Consider the following 11902-nt stretch of genomic DNA (forward strand, 5'->3'; position numbering starts at 1 on the left):
TTTCACCCTCTGTAAAGTGGTGTCAGGGAAGTCCCTGCCTTGGCCAGAATAAACGAAACCTTTTGTTCTTACATCGGAAGTTGGCTCCTTGGCAGTCTTGTTTGGGGGAGGGCTCATTTGAGGGCATTACAAAGGAACAGAGGATGAAGATGAGGTTGAAAGCATACGAGTTTACTAAAACTATGAGGACAGGAAAAGTGGGTACAGAGAGGAGCTGAGTGTGAGGATGGAGCTGAAGCTGTGTAGATAGAATTTTGTCATAGAGGAATAAAGTTAACTGACAAAGAGCATGGTGTACGTAGATCCTTTTCCCTCAGATAACCCCACACCAGACGTAGCATCTTCCCCAGGCCTCTGGGAGGAATTTTCTCAGGGCAGGAACTTGGGGAAATTCCATTACCTCTTAGGCTTAAAAACTACTTTATAGTAAAGACAAACGAGGCTTATTCCTGTTTCTCAAGGACTGGGCTATGCCCCACCTGTAACCTTAACTACAAATGGTTCTGCATTACCTGTTTCAGGAAATGGCAACCATGTCTTTGTTTCAGAAAGCTATTATGATCATCTTGCAACCCTACCTTTGTTTCAAAAGGTTTTTATGAGTACCTTGTTACAGCCACCTCGTGTGGTGATAATCTAATTGTACTGAATTATTATTTTGATTGTATGTTAATAAATAAAGTTGTCTGGGAGTCAGAGCTATTAGAGCCATAGCAAGAGTGTGGCGGTGGTGGCACACGCCTTTAATCCCATAGATATCTGTGTGTTCAGGGTCAGAGCTATTAGAGCCATAGCAAGAGTGTGGCGGTGGTGGCCCACGCCTTTAATCCCATAGATATCTGTGTGTTCAGGGTCAGAGCTATTAGAGCCATAGCAAGAGTGTGGCGGTGGTGGCCCACGCCTTTAATCCCATAAGATCTCTGTGTGTTCAGGGATACAGCCAGCATTGGAGACATATGCCTTTAAGACCTAGGGGGCTGTACATTCAGACAGTGACGAGGCAGTCATGTGTTTGGGTTTACAACCAATGAGAAGGCAGAACAACATACTTTAAAAAAACGAACCGACAGGAAGTAGGTCTCTTTTCGCGAAGCTGGGACAGCAGGAGGAAGGGTGAGATTTTAGCTCTGAGCTCTGACTTCTCGGCTTTCTCTTTTACATTGTTTCTGTGTTTCTTATTTAATAAGACGGTTGGTTACATCAACAACCTCGCGTCATGTCTTTATTTCAGGAGATTGTTATGACTAACTTGTCATGCTTATGCTCTGCTCTTATAACCCTGCCTACTTGGCCCACCAAATTCCCCATTTGGAAATCTCCTACTCCTGAGCTATAAAAACCTTATCTTCCTCACATCCAATGGTGGCCTCTTGAACCCTGCCTTAGAGGGAGGCAGCCCTTGTACACAAATAAAAAAAAGCTTGCTTTAATTAATTACTTGCTTTTATTAATTTGGCCACGAGGAACTGGGTCAGTGTATTTTCTCCTTGTATCTTTGAGGTAAATGTATGATCCTAAGGTAGACAATGGCCATACTCCTGAAGAACTGAGCAAGAGAACTCTTCCTCGCCTACTTTGTGGTTGGCAATTGTGTTAGTACTGTGGGGTACTGGTAGATAAAAAATGCTTTAGAATAAGACAGAATTTACTAAAATGTGTATTCACCACACTGGACTACAGGAATGAAGCTGATATGAAAGCTGATGTTCCTACATCAAAAAATCATCTTGGGCTTCTCTGGATGTCCCACACAGAGGGACAGACTCTCATAAAGCCACATTTAGGGACAGTCTTAAGTGGCTGTTGGAGGGAGAAGGTTGAATCCTCCTGAAACATCTGGTCACCTTTTTTTGCTCGGCAAAGTAGAGTAATAAGCAGCTATATCTAAGAACACTTACACAGCCAAGTATCCCCAGCTGTGCCCTAGGAAGAAGCCAGTGATGCTCTTTGTCGTCACATCCCATAGCAGTAGCTCTCCATCGGGAGATTCAGCTCCCCAAGAGTCATTTGGTAATGTCTGGACACTTCGTTACAGCTGACTGCTTGTTACGGGCATCTACAGTTACTGCTAAACATCCTGTGATGCCCAGAATGGCCTCCTACCACAAACAATGCCCCAAATGGCAACAGGGCAGAGGTACAAGAAATCCCAGGTGTAGGAACATTGCTTTTGACATGAGTTTCTGGGTTTTGGGTGCTCTGCTGAGAACACAGCTAGTGTTCTTTGTGAGAGATAGTGTGTGGCTGTGTGCTGGTTAGTTTTTGTTAACTGGACGCAGACTAGAGTCACCTGGGAAACCCCATTGAGAATTTGCCTCCATCGGATTTGCCGTGGGCTTGTATGTGGGGCATTTTCTTGATTAATGGTTGAAGCGGAGGGCCCAGGCTGTTGTGGGCAGTGCCACTGTGGGTAGATGACCCTGGGTTGTATAATAAAGCAAGTGAGCCATGGAGAAGCAAGCCAGTAAGCAGCCCTCCTCCATGGTCTCTGCTTCAGCTCCTGCCTCCAGGTCCTGCCCTGCCTTCCCTTTGTGATGGTCTGTGTGAAATAACACAGCTGTCAGCTGAAAGAACCCCTCGCCTCCCTACGTTGCTTCTGGTTGTGGAGTTTACCACAGCACCACAAAGCTGACCAACACAGGCTGTACAAAACATTTGCAGCGCCTAGAACATTCCAACGTTCTTTGTCTGCTCTGTAAACCGTCGCTGGACTTGTGAGTTCTCTCTCTCTTGCTAACTCCTTCTTAGTCTTCAGGCCTCAGTTTGGGCTTTCCTCCTCTAGGAAGTCTCTCCTAATCCCTGAAACAGGGTGAGGCAGAAGACTGGATCCAAGCTGCTGTTAGAAGTCACCACACCACAGCAGAGGGAATAATTTCATCTTCCTGCTGCCCAGTAAGCTCCATGGGGTGAGCAGAGCATCTGTTGTGGTCTGCACCTAATAAACATAATCATTCTGGAAAAGTCCACCCCAGGAAAGGGAAGGCCTGGATGCAGGCTTTTTCAAACGGTCCATTCTTTTCCCCATGGACATCACCACATGTGAGGCCTGTTCAAAACACACCTGCTCCCTCCAGCATATTCTAGTAGAGCAAGTGTGCGAAGTCGTGAGCTGTACCTGGAAATCTAGTCTGCTTAATGTTTGTTAGCGTCTGCATGTATCTGTCGCTTATCATTGCCAGTAACATGTTACCACAGACCGAGAAAGTTATAAGAAAGGAAGTTTCTTTCGGTGTATGGTTCTGGGGATGTAAGCTTGAAGGGTCACATCTTGTGATAGCATCAGTGAAGTTCCCAGAACACAAAAGCTGCACCCGTGAGTTACAGACTCCACACAGCTGGTCGACCGGTTGGAATTTCTGTGAGGACTGGAATGTTGCAGATCCAAAGTTTAATTATCTTGAGATATCTTTAAATAGCCATTCTGTACCCACCCACCCCTGTGTTTGACCTAACATTCCTCCTCGTGACTAAGAAGTAAATCCTTCTGGAATGTGCAAATGAACCCCCAGCCTCCACCAACCCAAGGGCTGTCATCAGCCCCTGAGGCCTACCACACAGATCTCCACGCTTTGCTGTAAAAAGTGCCTGCCCTGGTATTTCTACCAAACAATGTATTTTAATTTTTTAATGCATGTGAGTCCGTGTGCACACTCGTGCATGCTTATGAACTCGTGTATGTGTGTGAACATGTGTGGAGGCTCGAGACATCCTCGGATGTCATTCTTGGGAAGGCTGCCCATGTCCTTTGAGACAAGGCCTCTCATTGACTGAGGCTCACGGATGAAAGTAGGTCCCGTGGACCCTCCGGTCTCTGCCTCCTTGCTGCTGGGATTATAAGCAAGTGCTACTGTGACCGACATTTGTCACGTCAGTTCTGGAGACTGAACTCAGTTCTCAGGATTGCAAAGCCAACACTTGGCCGAAACACCCCCCAGCCCTGAACAGTGGAACTGTTACCCTGTCGGGACTTTCTAGAATAACCTGATTCTGTGTTCCCAGACCATGCTTACTTATATTTGGCTCCAAAGAAACACTAGCTCCTATTCCCTTTAAAGTGCACGCTGTGCTTTCCTGGGACTCCTTGCGGACAGAGCCTTGAGGCTGTACAGGTTACCATGTGACAAGAGACAGGGAGGGTGGGAGTCTTTTGTTCTGCCTCCCTTGTCTTATAAAGCCACCAAGATTTGATCATCTAGCTCGTCCCCGTGACCTTATCTAGAACATAAGGTCCCTGCTGATGTATCAGATAGAATTCCTCTATAGAAAAAGGGACACAGTGCATCCCATGTCCTTGGCCCAGTGTCACATTGCTTCAAAGTAAACAGTCTCATCTGTGTCCTTTTCTTTTCTTTAATCTAATCGCATTCAAAATACCCACTACTAAATCTCATAGTTAGTTTCCATCCTCTCCTCAGGATGAGGATTATGCTTCAATACATGGGCTCTTAGGGTACACTCAAGCCAGACCCAAACCATTATTATAATCTTGTTTGTTTTGTTTTGCTTGTTTTTTGAGACAGGGTTTCTCTGTGTTACTATGGAGCCTGCCCTTGAACTCGGCTTTGTAGACCAGGCTGGCCTCGAACTCACACAGATCTGCCTGTCTCTGCCTCTTGAGTACTGGGATTAAAGATGTGTGCCAGGACTGCCCAGCATATAATCTTTTTGTTTGTTTGTTTGAGATAGGGTCTCTCTGTTATGTAGCTGCGGCTGTCCTGGAACTCACTATGTAGACCATGCTGGCCTTGAACTTGCAGAGATCCACCAGCCTCTGCCTCCCAAATGTTGGGATTAAAGGTATATACCATCACACCCAGCTATTATTTATAATCTTAGTTTTATGCCAGGAGTCAGCACACCATAGTTCACGGGCCAAATGCAGTTGCTTGTTATTGCACAGCCCCACAGGTAAGAATAGTGTTCAGATTGGAAGTGTCTACGTAATATTCTGTATTTGCCTCCTGGCCTCAAAGAATACAGTATTTGCAATGTGTTCCTGAACTGCAAACATTTGCAGTTCTCTGACCCAGACTTCAACAAACTTCCCTCTCAAGAGTTCCTGTCTGGTCTCAGCTCTTCATTGGCTGTGGCCTTCTTAACCCATTGAGGCACAATAAATTAAGGGACTAACACAGTCTTGTGACAGCCGGTGGTAGCAAGCTAAGTATCATGAGACTCCAGGAAGGCTCCTGGCAGCCTTACAGGATAGACCAGTAACATGATTCTCTTCATAAGATCAGTGCAGTTACTACATTTAAATTCTGCATATATTTCCATCTAAAATCAATTACACATTTCAAATATTAACTTATCAGTTTCTTTAATTATATTCTTTAGAGAGTATAATTTCTGTCTTTGCTACTGTATGTCATATATCACACGAATCACAAACCCATGCAGACTGGCTTACATTGGAGGTTAATACTAGAAATATCAGTTATGAATTTAACTTAGCTCACCATCCCTATATTTAGTTCTAAACCTTTCTGGGATTATACAATTATATAACTAACAATGGGTTTGCCAGCTGAGACCAACTGAGTAATTGGATGGTTGGGGAAATGGGGACATAGATGAGACAGTTGCCCTCCAGAGATGTGCCAACTGGACAGGACATGGTAGACACAATGTTGTGTGTCCCCTTTCTGTAGCAGATCTGTACCTGACAGAGCAGCGAGAACCTAGAGTCTAAGCCTGTAGCTTGGAGGATGGTTTCTCTGCCTTCATCCCTGGGTATCCTGTAGCCCCTGGAGCCACATGTGGCCAGGCCCCTCCCCCAGGACCTCTAACTGCCAGGTTCCACCCACAGAACAACTGTCCTAACTGCTGGACCCTGCCCCCATCCTACTGAGTAAAAAGTCCAGTCTCTGGACATGAAATCCCACCAATCTCCACCCTGGAAAGCTCCACCCTGAAAAGCTCCACCCCCTTCCCAAGAAACTCTTTATAAGCCCTGTATCCTGTTCAGTTTGCTGCTGTTTCTTGCTCCAGCAGAGGCAGCCACCCTCCTGGGAGGGTTTTTCCCTCCCAATAAATCTCTTGGGTGAGGTTTGTTGTGCGGTGTGACTTTGTGGTATTCCTTGGCTTCCAGCTGCCAGGATACCTTTCCATCCGAGCTGCAATGCTAACATTTGGTGTTGTGACTCAGATAGGCTCTCCTAGTGCCGGCATTCCCCCGCATGGTCGCATGGTCGAAGCTGCACTGGGACCCTATCCCTCATCTCCAGTCCATCCGCAACAGACTCACCTTCTAGCTCACCGATCACTCAGCACCCCATCCACCAGCAGCAATTAGGTGAGTTTCCCCTTTGGTCAGTGTAAAGGTTTCTCTGAGTCTGAGGAAGTGACCGCTGCGTATCGGCACCCCTGTGATACCCTTGGAGGTGGAGGTACCCCAGCCATGATTGTTAGGTCTTTAAGGCTGTCCCCTTCACCTGACCCCATGCCCGACACCGGGAGCTGCAATCCTGCAGTTCCCTTAGGCCAAACCAGGCTATTGCCCCCCTTCCTGCTCTCTTCCCTCACCTCCCCGCTGGAGCGGCCCATAATCCCACAGCTCCTTTAGGCCCTCATGCCTTTTGTGACCCCCACCCACCCACACTCTCTCCCTGTCCATGCCCCTCTGCAGCTGAGCGTGACGGAGCTTCTGCAAAGTGATACAGAAGTCAACTGCTGGGGACATCAGAGGGAGTGTGTGGGGAAGGGTTTACGTCCACACTCGGCCTTCAGTATTTGTGGTTTCAACGTTCTTGGCTTCCATTTCTGCAGGGTCAGCCGCCCATGGATCAGTCTGTAGTAAGATTCTAAAATGCCACGAATAACCTCGTTTGCTGCGTGCTGATCGCCGTGCCAAAGCCAGACAAATGGCGGGACGCGCACCTCTCTGTTGCCCCCTCCACTTCCCCGGCTTTGTAAATGTGTCCGCTTTCCCTACTGATAATGCCACAGATGTGAAGCTAATAAAGCAATCTCACAAATTTATCACTTCCCTAAGAATAACCAGCAGCAAAGCCCACGCTGTTCATTCCATCCCAGGAGTCACTACCCACTCCATCTACTTCTTTCACACTTGAGTTGTTTTGTTTTGTTTTGTTTTGTTTTAATTTTCCCCTCAATAAGAGAGAAACGATGCCTGGTACTGGAGACCTAGATAACTGCTCAGTGCTGTTGAAGTCATAGTTATTGGAGGAGAACCTATAACCATTAATTTCCTAAACCAGCATAATCTCTAACAACAGTCTATAAACATTTGTTCTTAGAACCATAGATAAAGTGTAGTCCTCATCCCTCATCAAGGAAACTTCACTTTGCAACAGACAAGAGTGTTACTTATTTAACCGAGGTTATTTACCAGGGGCGAGAAAACACGAGGTACTGTTATGCCCAGATCTTGGGAACCTCTAAAAGACCAACAAGGAGATCGAATCCCGTATGTAAAAGCAAAGAGCCTTTAATTTCAAGCTCTGGACTTGGTCTCTGTCTGCAGTGAGAGCTGAGAGCCCTGAGCTCAGGTGGGGTGGGGTTTTTATCATAGCAGAGGTTGGGGTGAGGGGATTTCCAGGGTTCAGGATGATTGGCTGACATTTGTCTAGGGGTATAGGGAATGTTTGGAATGCCAGGTATTTCCTCTTAGATTCAGTTTATGGCTTTTCTTGGGTCCAGGTGTTGCCGGCCAGAAGCTGTGTCTGGGTCTCTAAGCCTGTCATGGCAGCTGTGTAGTCCAGCTGTTTTGGGGCCTCCCACAGTACAACAGAACCCACTATAAGAATTTTATTACAAAAGGGCATGAATAGATCTACCAGAGGGAAACATGTGGAGAGCAGGGAGCAGGTGGAGTCTGCCTTTATAGGTCACCTTGTGCATGCATATAGGGGCTTACATGGCTATGCCATGCATGCACACAGATTATATGACCATGCTACACACGGATCACGTAGGACACAAGGCCTTGGAGTGACTCAGCATTTTGCCTGACTGCTGTCAGGGCATGCTCGGTCATGTGACTTCAGAAGCAGATAGGAATAATAACACAGAGACCACTACAGAACGCCACAACCAATCAAAACGCAGAGTTGTGGAGCCCAGTGCCTTGAGATACATCTACAAAACACTCCTGAACCTGAGGCTCAGGGAACATCGAGGAAAAGGGGGCAGAAAGACTGTGAGGCCAGAGGATCGGAGTTTGCCGCGAGACTGTGTCTCCTAACAACAACTAACAATCTGACGATGAATGTCAGATGCTACATTCATAAAGTCTCACCAACATGACGCGCCAAACTGGATGAAGAAAAGCCCATGAGGCCTCCGCCCTGCACCAGGAGCTATAGCCAACTGAAGAAAACTGGGAGCTGAAATGCTCTTCCCCACAGAAGGACACACCAGCTGGTTGTCCACTGCCAAGCACTCAGCCCTGAATACAGACAAGTAACATTATACGGACTCATCAAGTTATACTTAGGAATACATATGCCCGTTCAAATACATACATACATGCATGCAATAACAATTAATTTAAAAAACCACGAATTTGAAGGAGGGTGGGGAGGGGCCCATGGGAGGGTTTAGAGGAAGGAAAGGGAGAAAATGTTGTAGTTAAATTACAGTCCTAAAAATAGACAAGAGAGAAAAATAAATGAATACAATTACATTTCAGAAAATCACTTGGTTTGATAAGGAGCACCAGGAGGGCCTGCCTTCTCATGGCAGTGCCCAAGCTAGGGAGACAGCCCTGAAAGGGAGTAGTGGCTTCTATCGGAATGCACCTCCTCTCCTGCTCCAGTGGCCTGGTGAACACTGCTTCACGCCGCCAGAATGTGAGGACCTGAGTCACACACACAGTGAATCGTACTTTATCACTGCTCGTGTGCGCATGAACAGTCACAGAATCAACACATTCCACGTGGAATTGTTAGGGATGATTTACAGCCGTAGAGGTGGATCGGAGAGACTCGATGCTAAGTGAAATGATCAGGTCCAGAAAGACCAATAGTGGCTGAGACCTTGCGCGGGGCATCAAAAGTAACCAAACTTGCAAAAGCAGGGACAGAGGCTGGCAGAGAGGGACTGCTCATGGGATGTAAAGTACAGTGCTCCCGTATAACAATGCCTCTCCTCTCAGTACTTGGGGAGCTGAAACAGGGGGATTACCAGGAATCTGGGGCCAGCCAGGGCTAAAAAGTGAGGCCTCAGCCAGCTTGGGCTGTAATGTCGAGAGCTTATCTCAAAAAAAAAAAAAAAAAAAAAAAAAAAACAAAACAAACAAACAAAAAGGCTGAAGCCGCGAATTAAGCTCAGTTGGCAGAGTGCGTTCCTGGCTAGCGGGCACAAGGCCTGAGTTCCCCGTCTGGGACTGCACAAATCAGGCCTGGTGGTGGCTGCCTAAAATCCTAGCCCTTGGGTCGGCACTGGGTGTTCGGGTCAGCCTGGGCAGCATAGAGTCCAAGGCTAGCCTGAACTACCCGAGGCCCCGACTCAAACAAAAACAAAACAGAGTCTGTTGTCTGTAGTGGGCACTTGTTCCACCTACGACCCTGGGGCACCAGCTCCTAGGGCGTGGCCTCTTGACTTAGCTTAAAACCTGAGGAGCACGAACTCTGGAACCCTGTGCTTTCTCACGTTCTTGGACGGTGAGACTGACCCAGGCAGCAGAAAGCAGCCTGCGTGGGACCGGCTCTCAGCCTTCCCGGACTCGGCGACCGATTTGCCTTATCCTGTGTTAGAGAGCTGCTCCCCTCCACATAATTCCATAATTAATAATTCTCATCCGCTATCTGGGGACTTTCTGTTAGGATCCTGCTCCCACTCTTCCAGGTCTAACGTCTTACATCATCAGGGGCGCCGGCAACTGCGTCCCCGCCTTAAAAAGCGGACGCGGACCCCCACCCTCTCCTTCTGTTTCCTCTCTGCTGTCTGCTCTGCCCTGCCACCCTCCCCTGCCAGGCCTGGCCTCTCCCTCCCATCCCCTCTTCTTTCTAAATAAAGCCCATTCTGACTGTAGTAGCCATAGCCCGTGACTTTTCCGCTGACCAACCAGCCATCGCTGTTCGTCCTCTTACTTCCTGCATAACTGATTATTTGGAAATGGCTATGGGACGGGGTGGGACAGAGAAAAGCCTCCATTTAGAGTTGTCCACTTGAGATGTTGCTAAGGCCAGGTCGGGTGGTGCACGCCTTTAACCCCTGCTGCATTGGGGAGGCAGAGGCAGTTAGAAGCCAGCCTGTTCTACAAAGTGAGTTCCAGAACAGCCAGGGCTACACAAAGAGCCTGTCTCAAAAAAAAAAAAAAAAAAAAACAACAAGCAAAACAAAAAAACAAAAAACAAAAAAAGAAAGAAAGAAAGAAAGAAAGAAAGAAAGAAAGAAAGAAAGAAAGAAAGAAAGAAAGAAAGAAAGAAAGAAAAGAAAGAAAGAAAAGATTTTGCTAAGAAGATAGAGCTCACAGAAGCAGAGTTCTTAATTCACACATGACAGGAGACACAAAATAATCACAGCAAAAAGAGAAGCAGTGGTGAAGCTGGCCTGTTACCTTCATTGCAGCAATGATGCGTACATTGGGCACACGCGTTTTTTCCAAACACATGTACCTTGTGTTGGCATTCTGGCCCGCCCCTTGGGGACCCACCCTGCATCCTGACACAAAGGCCCCTTTAAAAGGAGAAAAAAACCTCCCTCTCCTCCTTCTTCCCCTTTCCCTCTCTTCACGAGGCTGTGTGCACCTCACGTCTGCTTTCCTTTCTCTCCTTTTCTCTCTCTCTCTGCATCCTTCTATTCTCTCCCCCTCCCCAATAAAACTTTCCACTCGGATGCGAGTCTGCATGGTATGAGTGACTTCCCACTCGGCTGCGAATCTGCATGGTACGAGTGACTTCCCACCGCGGATGTGAGTCTGCATGGTATGCCAGTGCTCGCCTTGTCTGCATGGCATGCCTCACCTGTAAAGGTTCAGTCCTTGATTACATCATCAGCCTGCAACGGCATCCCAGCCTAAAAAGCAGGTGGGCCCTCTGTGCGCCCTTCCTTCTTCTCTCCCTCTCTCCTTCCGTCTGTCCTCTCCCTCTCTCTCTTTCCCCCTCTCTCTCCCCCCTTTCCCCCCAATAAAGCTCTGAAAAGGTAACCATGGCTGTAATTCTTCCAATCAGCACTCTCCTCTGCCAACGGCATGACTCCACCGTGACTCAGATACACCACCACCGAGCACCGAGGACCTGCTGTGACTGCTGCCGCCTGCTGCCTCCTCCCCCATCCAGCGAGACCTCGAGACTGTGAGTGCAGGCATGTACCTCACCACCTCCGCTGGACCCCCACACAGCTACCGCCGCCGCCATCACCACAGTGAGTCTGCTGTTCTCGCGGCTGAAATCTGAGCTATATTCTTTGCGACGGACATCCCCGGGGGTTGTCCTCGGGCTGCACTGGCAACGGCTGGCACATTTTCGCTCCTGACGAGGGGGTGAATGGTGTCTAGGGTTCAACGGTGGACCAACTACAGTACAGCCTCAGCCCTCACGATCCCTTGACTAAGAGGACTCGTGACTTGAGCTGATTCATAGATCTCTCTCCACTCTCGAGGACGCCCGAGTTTGTAAGTCTGATCCCAGTTTGTTATTTTAATTTTTTATTTTTCTCTCGGCTATAGCCATGGGACAAAGGGGCGGATACATTTGCCACCTACACTGGCAGATAGGGGCAGGCACCGGTAAACCTGGCCGCATAACAGCATCACGGGAACTTCTGCCAGCGAACGGACAAATAAGAGTTACTTTATCTCCAAGCTTTCTGCTAAAGTTCTAAACCCTTCTCCTTCCCCACTTCTGCGTCTGCCACGTGCAACCTTTTCTGTCTGATTTCCGCCGGCAGTGGGCGGGCTTGCGCGGCTTCTACAACTGGCCCTAACTCACCTTAA

Source organism: Peromyscus maniculatus, chromosome 9 (genome assembly GCF_049852395.1).
Source record: "Peromyscus maniculatus bairdii isolate BWxNUB_F1_BW_parent chromosome 9, HU_Pman_BW_mat_3.1, whole genome shotgun sequence".
In the NCBI taxonomy this organism is placed as follows: Eukaryota; Metazoa; Chordata; class Mammalia; order Rodentia; family Cricetidae; genus Peromyscus; species Peromyscus maniculatus.